The sequence below is a fragment of the Scatophagus argus genome, chromosome 24, assembly GCF_020382885.2.
Source record: "Scatophagus argus isolate fScaArg1 chromosome 24, fScaArg1.pri, whole genome shotgun sequence".
Taxonomy (NCBI): Eukaryota; Metazoa; Chordata; class Actinopteri; family Scatophagidae; genus Scatophagus; species Scatophagus argus.
The window spans coordinates 1,706,361-1,725,100 of NC_058516.1; the positions used below are offsets into that span (position 1 = coordinate 1,706,361).

Consider the following 18,740-nt stretch of genomic DNA (forward strand, 5'->3'; position numbering starts at 1 on the left):
CTTGTGATCTGACTTGTCAGAAATGAAAAGCTCGCGTTCCACAAAGTTGCTCAGTAACGAAGCAAATCCCGCACATGATGTCAGCGGCTGTGGGAGGTCACGTCGCCCAGTCGAGCTGAAAGCCGGCGGCTCGTTTAGAAGCTGCTAGAACGCATACACAAGCGCTCATGCATATACAGTGGGCCGCCTGGCTGTGAAGTGCATCCATTGACACGCACGCGCGCGCACACACACACACACACATTTCAGCCCTCATTAGCATTTTAAAGAGGAATTCCACTCGTTTACCGTTTTGTACCTGCCAGTCTGCATTTGTGAGCGTGATCGACTCCTAAAGCTACCGACTGAAGGAGTGAAACCTGTGATGCCATTAACATTTAAATTATAAAGCTTCTACACGGCGCGTGTGTGTGTGTGTGTGTGTGTGTGAGAGGGAGATTCTGCAGGCAGACAAAAGCTGATTGAGTTGTATTTTACCACAGAATGAGAGCTGGACGTCTATAAATATATAAACCTGCTCCTCTCAATTTGATTTCTAATTTTCTTCATCTTTGGGATCGACTGAACTGTTTTATCCACACACACACACACACACACACACACACCCAACACCACCAATAAAATAACATTTGGTCCACAACGAAATTAAAATTGTATTTTTAGTTCTCAATTATATGACAACATTAATTATAAACCAAAACTGAAGGTCGATCCGAGCGTCACTCAATTCTCCTTCCGACTTGTTGCAGCAAAGAAAACAGCATTTCAAACGAGGGAAAGTTTTCACGGATCCATCGACGACGCATGAGAGCGCAAAAAGCAAATGTTTTATGAAAAGTCGACGTGCGATTTCAAAATCTGCCTGAAAACAAACACACTGAAGGTCCACTTACTGGCTCTTTCTGGAGCTTTCCGTCGAATCTCACGGCCTTCATCACGAACTGGACTTTGCTCACGCGTCATCATGTGACCTAAAGAGGGAAATGACGACAAGAAGAGTCAGAGATTGTTTTTTTCTTTCCATCAAACAACAATTTTCATGGTTTGGTTGCAAAACGAGGTAAACATACGTGCAGTAAAACGTTAGATCTTATGAACCTGCAGGTAAATCAAACTTATTTGGAAGATGATGAAGGCGGACAGTAAAATCAACACACCAACTTCCTGCTTCAACTCTGACCTGCTGCAGTTGCAGAGTTTTGCACTTTTTGTTTGCTTCTGTGGCATTAAAGTGATTTTGTGAGTTTTAAAATGCATCTTCTGGCCCACCGGATCAGCCCTGACCTCCAGGTTCAGGACGACCTTCTTCACAAGCTTTCTGCACAGCATTAACTTTGGCACAACCAAAATAAAAGATGGCTAAATCCATAACAGAAGACACTGAAATCGTTCCGACGGCTTCAAATCAACCGCAAACTGACTCATAAAAACGTCTTCAGTCACTCCGACAGAAACTCATTCAACAAACGCAACAATTTAGTACACAAACAGCCCTGACAGCTTTGCAACAAATGCGCCGAATCCTGTTTCCATTTTCCCGCAGTGTTTTTGTGTCCCTGAACATACGTGTGTTGCCAGATGATCTCACACACACACACACACACACACACGTTGCTGCTGTTGTTGGTCTGCAGCTGCGTGCTCTCCACTCCATCTCTCTCAGTGCAATACAGTGAGGAGGCAATGAGAGGCATACGTCTCAGTGGCCAAGTCTGAGTGTGTGTGTGTGTGTGTGTGTGTGTGTGCGTGTGCACATGACAGCCCGTGTCACACCACCAGATAGTTAGATACCACCGGCGGGGATTTGACATTTAGTGTTTTTTGACAAACTTCTGACGACCGTCTCCTGCAGATCATTATCAAAGCATTTCTGTCTCTATAATCAAGATGAATGCCTCCGAACACAACGATGATCATTTGGTGGAGGAGCGACTCTCGAGGATCCAACAGGGGAGGGGTGCTGGGAGGGTGTGTGAGGCCGCTCGGGGGGGTGAGGGGGTTGGGGGGGAGGCTGCATCACTTGGGCGTGCTTAACACATACATTTCCATTTTCTCAAAGGCAGATTTGTTGGCAGCGTGGATATAAAGCGACACCCCGGTGCTGACAATGTTTCTGTCAACTTATTGAATCTTCGGCAGAAAAAGGGGGCAATCTCGGAGGCAGGCCGCAATCTAAAACATTGATAAATAAATATGGGAGATATGAATATGTTTATTTGTTTGTTTGTTTGTTTGTGCTGGGGGTCGATTTAATCCCCGCTTGCCTTAGAAATCTCCCCAAAGACTGATTGGTGTCGCGCACTGCAATTAACTCCACGAGCACCGTCTATAAATCAACTTCCTGAACTCGGCGTGGAGGAGATGATGTTTTTGAAATTAGCACCATCCGCCGCTTGTGGAGGGGGGCCGGGGGGGGGCGGAGGAAGGGAGGGAGGGACGGAGGAAGAGGAGGGAGGGTTGATTTTCAAAATAACGGCCTCGCTGATATGTCATATTCAGAAAACACGCAAGAAACAAGTTTCAGAAAATCACCTTCATTCTTTAAGGCGCCGCGGGTGTGTGTGTGTGTGTGTGTGTGTGTGTGTGTGGTGGTGGGGAGGTGTCGCACACACGCTCATTTTCTCGACGTTTTGAGTGGCGAGCGCGCTTTTTTATTTTAACTGATCGCCTGTTTGGTTGCAATTGAAGCATCGGCGCCTCCCTCGTATTCGCCTGCCGCGCTTTCGTGGCGTTATGAGCCATGAGTCGCTGTCACCGCCTTCACAGAAGAGGAGCATTTAGGTCAATTATCATTCCATTCAGCATCATGCTCGACTACTTAGATTAAGAAAAACACTTATTTGCCCACACGGTCCGAGCAGAGTAATATTTCTCCGACCGAGGCCTGCGAATCGAGAGAATGCTTTATTGCTTTACTTATTCATGTTTCACTCGCAAATCCTCGTGTGAGCGCACGTGTGTGTGTGTGTGTGTGTGTTTGCATCCTCAAATATATACAGTATGTGTTTGTGTGTGCATTCCCTTGCAAGTGCAGCTGATAACGCTAATCCTGTTTACTCCCCACCCCTCTCCTCAGTATTTCAAATATACCTTACGCCTTCGTCGACTTCAAGGCGAATCCGCGGAGGAGAACGCGGCCCCTGCCCCGCCGATGCAGCACACACGCGCCAGAACAAAGGGAGCCCCCCCCCCCCACACACACACATATTCGATTCCCTCTCTGAATATGTAAAACGCAGCAGCAGCAGAGTCAACGCTGAGAAATTACCAGAACTATCTGGGCCATTGACAGGCCTCCCCTGTGGTCAAATGGGCCGCGGCTGTGTTTGGTAAGACCACCCCCCGCCCCCCCTCTCGCTCCGGTTTCTGTGGCTCTCCTTAGATAACCAGCAGGGAGGAGGAGACGCGCTCGGGCAATCGGGTTTGTGGGACTCGGGCGAGTGCGACTGTGGTGTTGCACTCTGCCCTCGAAGCCGTTTTCTCTTCCTATAATCTCCCACATTAAATGGGCAATACGAAACACTTTTATTGTCCCAGAAGGACAAAATGACCAGAATTTTATCTGCAGGAGGCTGTTGGGTCATTGATTCAAACTTCACCTGCTGAGATTTCCCCTCACAACTCACTTCCTGGCTCCTGTCTCTGTTGTTATAAGGTTCCGGTCTTTCTGTCATCACATGCAGGAATTCGGCGCTCATCACCTTGAGACCTCCTACACTACAGTCTGCTTCCTCTCCTTCCTGCGTGCCTGAAGAGGTGAACATAACATATGAAAGTTTGTGTTCAGGTTGGGAAGTACTGCTGTAAAAAGCTGATTTCTGAGGGTCGATGCAAGCTGAACTTTCCCAGGAGATGAGAAACCTGAAAGCTGATGGCCGTCCACAGGATCACAGGTCTGCATCGTGGTGTCTCGACAATTAAATGTCTAAAAATGATGACAAACAAAACCACCGTCGGTTCCACGATGGGTAAGAGAGTGGATCTTTTTCACGCATCAGCAAGTCATGAGTCAAATCTGTTAGCAGTAAACAGAAGAGGAGCAGAGCGGTTAGACTGACAGGAGATCTCGCCAATCGTCACCGCGGAGGACATTCGACTCTGAGGCTACATTTTGCACGCAGGTGTCGTCAGGTTTGCTGCTGATATTTCTGACCCTTTCAGGTGATGATATTTTGAACCGTTTGTGACCCGTTGGCACGGCCGCGGCCCTTCTTGGCCTGCCACCGGCGTCGGGGGAGATCCTGATTCACTGAAGCCATGGCTGCTCCTCAAACCCGCCGGCAGATGCTCCCTCTCTCCCGCCTCGCCAGCCGGCACCGTGCCGCCTCTGACATGCCTGCGTGTGTCTGCCTGCCCGACGCGGTCTGTCCATTCGTCCGTCCATCTGTCCGTCAAGCGCGAAGCCTCGATTATAAAGATGCATGCTGTCATTTAAAGGGGCAGTACGTGCGTTACTTGCCTCCCTATAGGACATACTGTGCAGGGTCCTAGAAATAATATCTAAAATTAGGGGGGAAAAAAAGGTTCATGGAAGGCAATATGTTCCCATGAATCATTTACTGGCTGACGTGTTTCAGTGCCCACATTGGCTGATGAATGATTGATGGCAACATGTTGCCGTGCTGAGCCTTTTCCCCGTCTTTAGAAACATTAAAACTGTGTCTTTGGGTCAACGACGGGCCATCGGAGCTCAGTGAGGACTAAAGCTGCGTTTAGTTTCTTTGTAGGCTCAAACGGCTCAAACACTGAATTTGAAAGGGGGTCAAGCAACAGGGATTTATGAAGCAACTCCGCCCCATTTTAGTGACTTTCAGCGCTTTGTTTTGCTTTAACAGACAGTCAGACTCCGTTCAGTCATCGTGGGGTGAAAGATACAATCCTCAAATACTGCTAAGTCACCTGTACACACAGCACTTATAGCCTTCTAGTTTCTGATATTAAATGTACTTAAATGTCAAAAGTACAAGTTGAAATACTTTGGACAGATATTTACATGTACTGTACACTGAGGGTTGACTGATTAGCAGATCATCAGTGTTTTCTTCTTTATCTGATTATAGATGAAATAAATTGGCTTAAAGTGCGCCACTTGGCCCTACATCAGTTGATTAATCAGTCGTTTTGATCACTATTAATTAGTCAGTACTTTTTGAGTTGCTGGATTATACGAATCCCACATTTAAACATGTAAACACGATTTCCGTTCCTGTCGTCACACCAGACGTTTTCTCTGACATCCGAATCAAAATCTTTTTTTGTTGTTGTTTTATTTGCTTTAAAACGTGCACAGTAAGTGAATACTCTCGTTTCGGAGGAGCGTTTTTAACAACTGAACGCGTCTTCATTGGAAGCGTCGGCCTCGGACAGACCCACAGCCGTCTCTGCTTCCACCAAAGCTCTGAGAAATATTGTCACAGATTGTCTAAATGAGAAATTTTTCTTGACAACACACACTTGTTAATGAATAAATCATACCGTTAATGACTGGAAGTTGTTTTTTTCTTGTGTGTGTGTGTGTGTTTTTTTTCTCTTCTTGTGGCTGATGAACCCTGGAATGGGGCACCGGCCATCTGCGGTCTTGTGTGTGTGTGTGTGTGTGTGTGTGTGTGTGAGCTGTGGTCCAGCGTCCACAGGGGAGACTCGGCTGCTGCCCCACTTTTCTCGCTCTCATGTCCGACCGGGACCATCTGACGGGGCTAAAGACCAGTGTCACATGTCTATATTTGGCCGCCGCCGCCGCCGCTGCCAGAGCTCAGCGCTGCAGTTGTTTTCCAAAATGCGCGGGGCAATCGATGATAATGAGGAAGGACATTTTAATTAGGACTGTCGCAACCTGGGGACGACATGCGGGCCTGCTCGGCGGGGGGTGAGGGGGAGGACAGGAGGGGGAGTCTGGTCACCGTCACACCTCCTCCTGGGAGTTGGGCTGGTGAAAGTCTCGCTGAATTTTGTTTTGCAGGGGGGGGAATTAAATTGAATCTGCACAGAAAGCTTCAACATGACGGGATTTTTCTGCTTAATATGAGAGATTAACTGAAAATGAATGAGTCACCTGCTCCAACCAGAACAAGGTGAAGCTGCTGGACAGAATTTAGACAAACTTTAGGAAGAAAAGCCAATCAGGGCGAAGTCAAACTGGGATTTATTTCCTTACTGTGACGAGCAGTTTATGACTTACACCATCCAACATCAAACAGTAATTCTGATACATTTTCTGACAGCTCCAACATCATTACCTCACTGATATAATCTGTCCGGTCTCTAATTTCAGTCCCATGTGACATTAGAACTGATCATGCATTCGGGAAAACATGCTTTAAAGAACTCGCTGGAACAAAAACAAAGCGACATTCATCTTTCTGTTTGCAGCGAGGCTCATTTTTCCCCACTCAGTGAATAACATTTAATCTGACTTTAGCCAACCTGCTTCTCGCTAATCTTGTTATTAAACTTTTCATGGCTGTGGATGCGCTGATCCAACTTCCTGTTGCGAGCCGGGTGCAAGGACGAAACGGGAAAAAATAGAGAAATAAATAAACAATAATAAAAAGCTACGTCCACTTTTCAAACAAGTTACAGAAGCGACGGCTAAAGCTAACACATCCGAATAACAACATGCACAGTGCTGACATGCAGCCTGGTCAGGCATGTTCCAGCCCTCAGAGCTTCCTGCCATGCCTGCAGGTCCTTTTAAGCCACTTGCGCATTGTGAACTCAAGTGATAAAGATAAAAAAAAAAAATCAAAAAGAGGACAAAACTCATATCTTCTATTGCTCTAACGCAACATGAAATCTGCACAAAACCGCCCGCAGAAAAGGACAGAGTTTTGAAAATGAAACTCATTAAACATCTAAAGCCATTTATGTATGTGTGAGAGAAGAAACAGCAGAAAAATCCCCATGAATTTCAAAAATAGGGCTGTTTAAAATTAAAAATTGATTATGTCATAGGGGATTTGGATGATGATATGCATGTATGAGGAAACCCATCTCGCTCCACATTCACAGGTCCTTTAGTTCACACTCGCAGCCAGAAAACGACTTCTAATGAGATCAAGAGAAGAATAAACTTTAACTTGGAGATCACCGGAATCACAGGCAATCAGCAGCAGCAACAACAACCATCCATTGTCTTGGAAATGTTTATGTATATTAGAATCATGTGAGGACAATGAATCTTTCATGAATGTGGAAAACTGCACTTTACATGTAGTGGCTATATGTGTGTGCAACAGCTATGAAAACAAAGCAATAAACCCACCGCAACCTTATTGAATATTCACCCTGCATCCCCGAGCAAAAACTGTGCAAGGTGTGAGAAGAGAAGCCCGAACAGAGTCGCACCAAAAGAAATGCTAAAGTTGTGAATAACTGCATAAATTATCATCCGTGCCGGTTATGAAAGCGGCTCGCCCCGGTGCACGGGCACAAACAAAAGCAAAACAAGTCCAAGAGCGCAGCAGCACAGCCCGAGCCCAGCGCTCCTTCACCTTATGAAAAATGAAAACGGGCTGAAAAACCTGGAAAAAGCCAATGGCTAGTCGCACACAGCTCGCTAATCAACTAAAGGCAACATCAGAAAGAATAGGTAATTTGAGACACAAAAAGAATAAGTAATTTGGGAGGCACATACCCAAGTGGCCAAATTATTTATGCCTAATGGAACGAGGGGGGGGGGGGGGGGGGGGGTGCATTCATTTGCAATTAACTGATCTGCTTTATTACCTGTCACTCGCTAATGCAGCTGAAAGCCTCGTCTGCAACGCCTTTAATTACAGTCTGAGGTGTGGAGGCACTTCCTGCTGGAAGCGGTGTGTTTTCGTACCTTTTCCTCTGGTGTCTGCCTTCCTGCAAAGTTTGTATTTGAACCAACTCTCGACCGATTTGAAAGGAGAGAAAAGGGAAAACAGTCCCTCTACGTCGTCACGTTCTACTAACTGCTGCTTCGACAAAACCACTGCAGCAGAAGAGTTAGGTAGGATCCTAACTGGAATGAATATTTCTGAAAGGTGAAGACCACTTTCGTCAGTGGGACCCTGCAGCATTAAAACAGCTGTAAACACAGCTGCTGAATCAGTTCACTGGAGTAAAAGTATGACATTTTAAAAGCAAACTCAAAGTACTGCTTGAGTTAAGGTACTGAGTTACTTCCCACCACCTGTGTTTCGTAATAAAAAGCTTTAAAACAGGTCCGGAGCAGAACCGGGCCATCAGACGCCGTGTTACGTACTGATTTAAGTCTTCATCGTGTTTGAGTTGCGCCTGAATGATTTTTACACGACGACGCGCTCCTGTCAGCTCAGGTGAGTTAACTTTCACCTCTTTTTACCTCCTCTGCAATAAGACAGCCAGCTTTGAAAACTGCATTAACACAATGTGAGTTTGTGAAGAGTTTAGTCCAGTTGAGAATAAACTGGATTGGCTTGCAGCCACTTCTGACTCAGAACCGCCTGAGGATGACGGCACTTTACACAACGCTTGCAATTCACCTTCCTGTGCTGAGACGCACATCTGCAAACGTCGCTCTTCAAATACACGTAATGAGTGTCGGGGCGGCGTTGGCACAGCGTGGCGGCACGGCGGCCGTGATTGGCTGCTTCCAGCCTGCGTACCCAGAGGAGGCTCCCTTAAGAGCAGATCTCCTGTTAAGTATGAGATCCCTGAGAGGAGAAGTGTTTGAAGGTCTCTGGTTTCTTTAAATATGCCGGGCCGTCTGGGGAATATAATGGTTTCCATACATAATTAAGAGGAATATGACGTTAGAGGGTTTATGTGTCTTTGTGCTGCACCTTAATGGCTGCGGTGGCTTGGCGTACGCCGCGTGGCTTTATTTAGAAACGCTCACATGGACAACATTTACATTTTAGATGGCATTCCCTCAGAGGATGCTCCTACACAGAGGCTCAAAACATGGAGCGCAACCACAGAGGAGGCTTTGGCTCTGAAATGGGCCAACAGCGAAGAAGGTCAGAGGTCACAGAGAGGAATCAGGCAGGAAGTAAGACACCAGTCAGACAAGCAAGAATTAAAGACAAAACGCAGCAGAAAATGTCAAGTAAGGCTTGTTTTTTTTGGGATTTTCACCTTAATGTGTTAACAACAGCGGCCACAGTGGGACAGAAGACAATATTTCTTCAGACTGCTACGTTTTAAAGTCATCTGATCTGTGTGATTTTTGGCAGAACCGAGACGCTGAGGCAGGAAGAAGCACGGCGAGGGATCAAATGAGGCTGAAAGAAGACGCCAGTGAATGTAGAGTACAAGAGGACGAAGACGGAGTGGACTGCAGGGAGATTTGCTGTTACGTAGATGCACACTGAGACCTGAAAAACTAACCGCCAAAGTGAAAATGTCCCATATCGAGAGTCACCTGAGACACGCTGACATCGTGATTGACAGATTCAGCCGAATCACCTCTGATTAAGTCTGATGAGACATTGTTCTGTTAGGAGAAGCCTGTCCATGTGGAGACACAGCTCACAAAACAGCCTAAAACACACAATTCCCCCAAACTCACTACTACATCCGTCTCCTATCTGCTTTGGGACTAAGACATTCGGCTCAAGTCGCGTCACCTGCTTCCCGTCTCGAGCAGCTCGTCACCCCTCAGCCTGGCCCTGAGCGCCGTCGTCCGAGTCACCGCAGCGTGCAGTCAAAGTTTAGGAGAGCTCCAGGGGTCCACCGGCAAGAAACGAGCGCTAATTGTGCTAATGAGCGTGTTTGGATAAGCTCGCACTCCTCCCTCCAGCCACGAGTGGGGCCGCCTGACTTCCAGCGACGCCGGGCTCCGCGCGACACACTCGGGTCCTGGGCGACGGGCCCCGGCTGGGGTTTGGCGTTGCACGTTGTGCCCGCCACATGCATCCATCAGTGGTAATAAAGCTCTCTGACACAGGGGCCCGCTCTCATCCATCATCGCTCATTTAAGATACAAGTTTGGCTTCGGCGTGACAGGAGTGAGGGATTATTGCCATTAGAGGCAGATCTTTTGTTTTGATGGCCCCTCTTAATGGGGTTGCATTAGGGGGAAGTCCTAGGGGCCAGTTTTTGGGTGATTAAGCAAGCAACACATTTACAAGTCTCTAATTGAGAGAACAATGCCAGGAACCTACAGAGTGCAGCGCTGTAATGAACTGAGGCTCCCTGAACCAGCAACAACATGCTCTTCCTCCCGCTGCAGAGGAAGAGGAACTCCCTCAGATACAGATGTGTTAGAGGCAGATGTGCGAGCTGATTCCAACAGAGCGCACTGGCAGACAGAAAACGGATTACTTCACCTGTGATAATACGGCATCCAGCATGAGAAGCGAAGGGGGATTCTGGTTTTAGGTACTACACTAGTGTGCAAACCTTGCTGAGAAATCTCGCGAGAGGTGAGTTGACGCAGTTCTCGTTCCTCGTCTGGATTGTTGAAATTAGCTAAACATCGAGCCAGGACTTTCGAGATGAACTTTGACGGCAAGCACGAATCCATAGGGCACAGGTCTGCAAATCTCCGTTTGAAAGCCGATCATCAGTCAGATATGTAACTCACACGCTCAGAGGGAAAACCATGTCACACATAAGCTATTTTATGTGTCTTCAAACAAGTCTGGAAGAGATCCTTGACGAAGTTTAATCAAGTCTGTGACTCACACGAATAAATCGAGCTTTTCTTGTTACTTTGCACCTGCTTTAATACTTTCAGTTACGTGAGTGAGAAACTTTCGTCAGTCCTGATGTGAAACCAGGTGGAGGCTCCTCATCCTCAGACCCTTCGCACTTTGCGTCGGGGAGAGAAACACTCGGTTCAAACCAAACTGTTTTGATCTGTGCGTCACTTTGCTGGTGATTAATGAAACATGCTCTGCTCGTCTCTCCGTCCTTGTCTTTGTTCACACTGAAGTGAAATCAGGTTAAGTGGATGATGTCCCTGCACTGCGATGTCACATTTCTGTATCTCAGGTTGTTGTGCGCCGTCTCGTGCCCTAATTAGGGAGCGTGGAAAAAAAAAAGGGGAGGCAGCCAAATGAAGCAGTAGTCACCTGAGATGAAGGACACATCTTCTGTGCCAGGAGACGCCTCACATTTGATTTTTTATTTATATTTCTGTGCCGTGAAATACTCGGGGAAGAGAAAAAAGTGGGTCAATGAACAGATTTGCAGAAACCAACTTTGAAACATCCGTGTTGCCTGTCTGTCTCTGGTTAAACATAGTTTTGTATCCGATTCCCCAGTGCCAATTACTCATTAAAAATGTTTAACAACATTTTAATTGAAGAATTAATTACCTTCGGCTGGGCAAAATCCTCCTAAATTTCATCTGGGGAGTCATCAAATGTGCAGAGGAGCAGCCGCGGATGAAGTGTCACTGAGTGGGTGGTGGTGGTGGTTGGCGCAGGAAAATTACATCAGCAAAGAAACGGAGTCCGCTGTGAGTCAACCGCGAGATGCACGTGATAATTCATGAGTAAACACATCAGTGAGTAAACCGCTACGATGTTCCTCGCAACGTGTGACTTCATCCCGCAGAACTGTGGCTCGCCAAGTCCCTGCCAAAACAAACACCGTTCACGGCCTCTGCATTATTCAGAGCGCCTGACTTCGAGACACAAAAACAAGGACACGAACAGGGAGGAAACTGTGGCAAAACAAAAGAGAAAAGAAACCCTCACAGAGGAGGGTTTTACGTGTCAACATCTTAATCTACAAGTGACACCGCCTGCTTTCCTTTCAGACATTAAAACTTTCCGTTGTGGCTTTGAGGCAGGACACCTGAGAACAGCCTGCTCTCGCCAAATGGAGACTGAAAGTCACGCGTTACCACAACATGCATTTCGCCAATCGCGGGTCATTTAACGCCGGCCGCGTTTAGCTTTGCTGCTGTTGTTTCAGGTGCAAAATGTCACGGAGGAAAAAAGGTGGCGGCGGACTTTCATCCAGCGTTTGTGTCCTGGATCCTGAAAGTCAGGTCTGTAAGTGAACTAACCAAAACCCCACACGCTGCCATCTAGTGGCTGGGAGTTTAAACACAACACAAAATGAAGTTCGGCCACAAACTGTTGCATGTTAAGCGTTTTTGAGGATCGACGCAAAAGACAACACTGTGATGCTCTCGTGCCTGTTACTGTTTGTGGCTGAGCCAATCAGTGTCCACTGAGGAGCCACTGGCAGCGACAGGTGTGTTACAGGTGTGACGACAGGTTACCTTACAACTGCTGATATCTGAACCGGAGAGTCTTTCTCTCCTATGACGTCATGTGGTTTGATCGTCTGATTGGCTGTGACAGACAGATGGCTCGTCCAATCACCTGCCAAATGTTGTTGTTGTTGTTGCTGTTTTTTTGTTTTTTTCTTTGAAAAGTGCCCGCCCTTTTTCAAACAGTTTCCAAGGACGACTTCTCAGATGGCGCCGTGCAACAAACCATCTGGCGCGTCAGGTTAGCAAAAAAGATGAGCTCCTCCACTATGTAGTGTTGTTAAGGTGCGGCCTCGTGCTCAGTCATGTCCCTGTCTCAGCTCTGAGTGTTCAGACTGACAGCAGTTTCCCACTGATCGACATCCTTTGTGCAGCTCGGTGCTTTAGAGGGGGTGAACCTTCTGACTTACACCTCCCCTCCCCGCTTTGTCTGCCTCCTCTTTCTCTCCTTGCCTCCTATTTAGCCTGTGCATTTGATTAGTTAATCGCCTCCCCCCCTCCTCCCTCCCTCCCTCCCTCCTCCCCCCTGTCCTCAGGTGGAGGCAGAGCGCTCGGGCTTCTCATCCAGCCAAGCTGTTCTTTTGGAAGGGAAAGGAGGCAGCTGTGTTTACAGCCCGGGTCCTGGCGTACATTTAGCAGAATCTATTATTCATATCGCTCAGTATCAGAGCGAGATCTCCAGCCACCTGTCTCGCTGACAAGCTCGCCCCCTTTTGTGGCGCTTTCCGTTCGGAGCAAATTACGCTCGTCTTGATGAATTGAGTTTTTATGAGCGTCGCTGTAGCGCCTGGGCATCCTCGCGCCGAGCCAGGGACCATCAGGGGCCCGGGGAGATTTTTCTAGTCAACGGGCAAACGTTTGGAAGAATGTAGATTCAGGAAGGGGAAAGGAGTGGAAATCAGTGGTTTTAAACCTGTCACTATTTGCTTCCCTTCCTTCCTCTCTCTTTCCTGGTCTTGCATCCTTACTGTTGTTTACCTCTCTCACCCGAATGCTGGCCCTGATCTGAGATTTGAAGTGCGAGCAGCAAGAACAAAGGCTTCCTTCAGAATTGGTTTTCTCTGAGACGCAGCTACCTGATGAGTCTGCCGGCGAACCGTCTCCCTCCTTTGACTCTGTGTGAACATTTTTAATTAACAGGGAGGTGCGTTAACTCGATGATAAGCACCCCTGATAAGTTATAACATGATTCATAATTTATAAAGATTTTTGCTTTCATCTTCACTAGTTTGCATAAAACTAATTACTCCGTAAATGGTATTCATTACAAAATATATTTTTTTTCTCTTTCCACACAGACGCGTAAACCGCGGCGCCCAGCTACCAAACGTTGCTCTGGGACCGGTTTGCATGCAGAGTAGAAAGGTAATGATGAGTTGTTAGAGGCGGTGTCAGGAGCAGGCCTGCCCGTCTCTGTTTGTACTCCACCAGCAGAAGATTCATTATTCCAACGGCGACAAAGTAAGAGTGAGCTGGCATTTAACCTGCCTGACGCAGGTAAGTCAGAACCGGAGGAACCGGTGGCGTTCGTGAAACACACACTGCACGCTGAGTTGTTCTCGTTTTGAGTTTGCCTTCATTAGCTGTTTTTTTGCAAACAAGCGTCAGAACTGGGAACATTCAAGGCATAAATTTGAACTTTTTCCCCTCTTGGTGCATTTCCAAAAGGAGGCCTGGAAGCTGCCTGGAAATCCAGACGTCAGACAGCGAAACAACAAGTTGGGGGGTGAACTCTTCTTTGGTCCTTAAAGTTGTTCTTAAATAACAGCTCCCACCAGCTTACTGTCTAAAATACTTTCTGTGATTATAACAAAGATTTTTTGGGGGGTGCACCAACTGTTTTGGGAGTTTGGGGACACAATATTTTGGCACAACAAAAGCATCTTGCTTAGGGCCCCAAAAATGCTTGGGCCAGTCCTGGTAGAGGATCCTCACAACATGGAACACATACTCAGTCTGCTGTCGCACATTTTTACATGGGAAGTTGCAGGCAGACAGACTTTCATATCATCTTTTGCCACACGTGAGCAAGTGGAGCCTCCCATGAGAAGGAAATCTTTACCTGCAAACGTTTAGGTAGACACTCAAGACGAAAAGGAGATTTGCAGCCAGACTCTTGCAAGTTAAACTGTGAAAAGAAACAACAGCAAAACAACTTTAGTTCACTCGGAGGAGGAGAAAAAGAAAAAAAAGAAAAAAAGAAAAGTGAGATGTATAAATAAACATGCCGAAACACATTGCCTGCCTCGCAAGTCTGTTTTCAATTCCCATTCGATTAAAGTGTCCCTGCAGGAGCCGGTGAGGTTGGGTACGGGGTGAGGTGCAGAGACATAAATCAAAGCGGTCCAAGGAATAGTAATCCTCGCTGAACATTTTGGACTGATTGATATAAATAACATTGTCCTCGCCATCTGTCCAAAGAGGGACCTTTCCAGTTAGTGTTGAGCGGCAACGGCAGAATAATTAATGAATGGTGTCCTTTGTGCCGGTAATAAAGAGGAGACAAATTATGTTATAATCCAACTGCTGCTCGTTTGTCACAGCCAAATAAAATGTCAAATAAAAGTGAGGGGCCACAGTGTTTGTTTAATGGAGTGCAAGCTACCTGCTCCAGAGTGTGACAGCAGGGTGGGACGGCTGTAAAGAAAAGAAAAAAGAAAAAGAAAGCCTCCGATTCCAGCATGCAGGAAGCAGGAATGTGGCGCAGCGTCCCGACTGTGATGCACATTTAGCAAATGTTCACACATGAAGAGGCTTCTTCCAAAATGATTCTGGAGAAAGACTGTGACCTGACATTATGATTCATTACTACTCAAACGCACAATATCCAATCTGCATCCTGGATGGCAAACTAATTGTCTTTACGCGTACAAATAAGTTAACTGCAAATGACATCTTGGCCGCTTATTGTAGGTGCGCCGCCGCCATGTTGGTATGTTTCTCAGGCGCCTCTGAAGCCTTCACTTCGATCAGTCGTGGAAAACGTGATTAAACAAAATGATGTGAGCGAAGTAAACATAGCAAACAGAGTCGTGATGGATTCGCATTCCTCTCAGGCCATGCAGTCTGGATGTGTTATCTGATTTTCACATGTCGGCAGTGAAGCTAGCAAAGTTGTAGAGAAAAGTTTGGTAACCTCCTCATTTCTCTCAATGTGTTCCCAAACTCTGCCACGTGAGGTCAAACACATGAATGGATGATATTCAATGGCATGTTCAGGGTACCTTCATTCATTGCAGCATTAGGTCTGTCGCAGTGCGGGGGGTCAAGACCACAATCCTTCGCTGAACTCAAGCCGAGGTGCCGACTCGTTCTTCTCGAGCTGTTGCGACTCGTGCCATCTGTATGCCTTACATGAAACATCTGCTCAGGTATTCATAACCTGAGATCAAGGTTGGATTGCTGTCATTGATCGGCAGAAGCACCTAAATTGAATCTGTATCCCTCATCTCACCTCTCTGCAAAAGCCCTGTATCGTCATAAACCGGAGCCCAAACTAAGCCTCTGAGCAAAAAGCCACAACCAGAAAGAAGTTTTGACTTTTGATGTCACGCCCACAAATTTTGATTTTGATTTCCAGAAGTCGCAATGAAAAAGTTTGTGTTAATAAGGCCATGTGACTGATAATCTTTATGTTGCTCCGTCAAAGTCATTTTTAACTGAACTCGCTGTAATGTTGGTTTTTACAAATACTACAACCCAAGCCAAGGAGGAAGTACAAAGTGAACTCTGAGAAACATTTCAAGGTGTCCTGGGAGGCAAGGACGAGGGAAGGGCTGCCAAGCAGCGCCTCGGCAAAGAGCGGAGGAGGCAACCTAGACAGGAGCTGAACTCGCCGCAATATCGCCTCCAGGTCCATCAATCACCCTCCAAATTAAAGGCGAGGTGAGGCTTAGGCTTCACCGGCCACATCTGACATCAGCCTCACATCAGACGGCGGCGAGGACGGCACCCGAATCGCAGGGATGCTCCGAAGGTACGCTCATTCCGCCCACGTCGGCGCCTCGGCTGGGCCCGCATTATCAGGGCCAACAAAAGGAGGAACCGCTTTGTGCAATCAGCACCGTTCTGTACATATTAAACAGCGCAACATCCTCAGCCCAGGTTCATTTTAATTAGAGGGGAATTTGATCACTGCCGTCTCCCATGGGCGCTTTTGATGTTAATAAAACAAGCTGTACCTTCGCAAAGAAGAACTCTCCTTCCAAAGCAGGAGCCGGGAGGGGGAAGGCAAGAGGGGGGGAGAAGGGGGAGGCTGAGGAGCTGAGCAGGAGGGGAAAAAAAAAGTTCCCTCTTCAAGTCAAAACTACAGGGAGGTGTCAGAGGAGAGGCTGTGATCCGCCGCCGTGTTGGGAAATGGCGGCTGAGAGCGAGCAGGGGCCGCTGAGGTGCTCAGAGGGATTATCAACGTCGACGAATCGCTTCGCCAGCTTATGCATGCAGACCGCCTCATAATGAAACGGCTGAGGTGTTCCCCATTATTGCTCTGACACTTTGGTGCATTCACTCAATGGATGTTAATAACAAAAGAATTAGAAGGTGAGATGAACCTCGGCAGCATAAGATAATTTGTGTCTGGGTGAAAGTTTCCAACAGCACACCTGAACTGAAAGGTTTATGTTCCATTTACGAGCATTTTAGGGATGGAAACTCCTCATGCGACCATCATGGTTTAATGTTTGACAAATCTAGAGCCCTCAGTATTCATGCACTTATTTCAAATACTCGATCGTGTTGAGGTTGCACAGAGATCTCTCAAACGCCAGCACATAAAAGCTCCCGTTCGCAGTTACATTCAGGCAACAACAGCACCTGGCTTATGGATGAGAGGCCAACTAACACACATGAGGAGGACGCCATCAATGTTCTCATCCCGCCTCGTCACAAGGCTTGATCTCCCCCGACTGCTGCCAGTACGTCAACATAACCGTGGAAATGTTTGATACTGCACTAGTGACGATGAGTGGGTATTGTATTTAAGAAAAACAAACGTGAACAGAAAACATCCGGCAACACTTAAGTGCACCTTTTACAATTTATAAAAGGCAACTACCTGAGGGTCAGTCAGAAAACATGTCTTTTTTGTAATTTGAGTGAACTGACCCTTTAAAGTACAGCACAACTGTGTCATGTGCTGGCACACACACTGTAAAGGCCCATTGTGTCACAGCATTTGCTTTTATTTTCCCAATAAATGAAGTGAACGGTCATCTGTCCCTGAAGTAAACGCTCCATCTCTGCCGTGCCTCCAGGCGGGTCGTTAAACGGCCAAACGAGCGATGGAATGAGTAAATAATTCAGCAAATAGATGAATAAATAAAAGGGGTCGGACTTTGCGGTGGTTGAGCAGGAGGCGGAGGTGGCGGCGGCGTTGGGGAGGCGGGCAGAGGAGGTCGTTCAGCTGGGGAGCCACCTATGGCAGAGGGAGGCCAGCTTTCTCTCCCTGAACATGTACCGTCTGTACAATCCTGAACCTTGGCACCGGTACAGGCATCTGCTGCCGGCCTCCCTCTGCCAGTCCACAGTATATACACAAACATCTGCTTCCCCACGCACAAAAAAAAAGAAAAAAAGGGGGGACACGAGGCACTTGACAGGTCTGCATTTCGCCATTCTGCCTTGGCCCTGCTCGCGGGTTCTTTACACAAAAACCTTAATGCATCCTGTCAAGCCATTAGCCGGTGATACGATCAGCTCGCAGGCCCCCATTAAGCCATCAGTGTCCACCTGTGATAAAGACGACCATTTGTTTTCTTAAAGCCCTACTTAATGTCCGTTTAACTCAATTTGTCAGGAAATGTACAACAATTTCCTCCCCCTCACGGTCCTGAAATCTGGTCGGGGTTCAAAAACGTCGAGGAGGAGGAGGAGGAGGAGGAGAGGGAGGTTTTTTTTTTGCTCTTTTTTATTTTATTTCCGAGGATGCATATTCAAATGAGGGGATTAAATTGCCTCTCATATTGACGTATCGTGTTGCGTGAGCGCTGAGAGGTGGCCTGTGTTTTCCCTCTAAAAGCTGATTTTTGGACAGCAGGGGCAGGAGCTGGAGGTTGTTTTGCCTCCATTAGCCTCGGTCCACGGCCCCTGCTCCCTCTCCTGATGCGCCTGTGACAGCACTCTAAATCTGGCCCCGCCGTTATTACCGGTGCACACGCCATGCTGCCGCCGCCGCAAAGGCATAATAACACCTTTTAAAACAACATTGTCCCCGATGCTCGCAAACACACACATGTCAAACGACCCCCCCCCCCTCCCATCCTCATCCACATCCCCGGTGAGGACACCTAACAGCCACTGAGACATCTGTTTATGTTTTGTCTACAGATACATCATTTGGATTTTGGAGAGGTGGCGGCGAACAAAAACATAATGATTCTTTGCTGTGTTGTAATCCCAAGTGGGTTGGGGGGGTAAATCAGCTATTGTATCCAAAAGGCAAAAACATATCCGGTAAAATAAAACCTCCTCCACGCCTCAGATTGGCAACAGTGCCCTTTTTTGGTGTGGTCTACGACTGCCCTGGCTGCCCCTTCCTCCCTTTGCGGTGGAACGGTGGTCCGAC

At 47.3% G+C, this 18,740-nt stretch overlaps 1 long non-coding RNA gene across 6 annotated transcripts in view; it reads right to left on the reverse strand.

Annotated features, from left to right (window-relative positions):
- LOC124055324 overlaps positions 1-18,740 on the reverse strand; it is a 166,900-nt gene that overhangs the window by 33,437 nt on the left and 114,723 nt on the right. For all 6 annotated transcript variants that reach the window (XR_006842614.1, XR_006842612.1, XR_006842613.1 and 3 more), the window contains exon 7: positions 894-971. This is a non-coding gene — a long non-coding RNA (uncharacterized LOC124055324). The remainder of the gene's footprint in view (positions 1-893; positions 972-18,740) is intronic.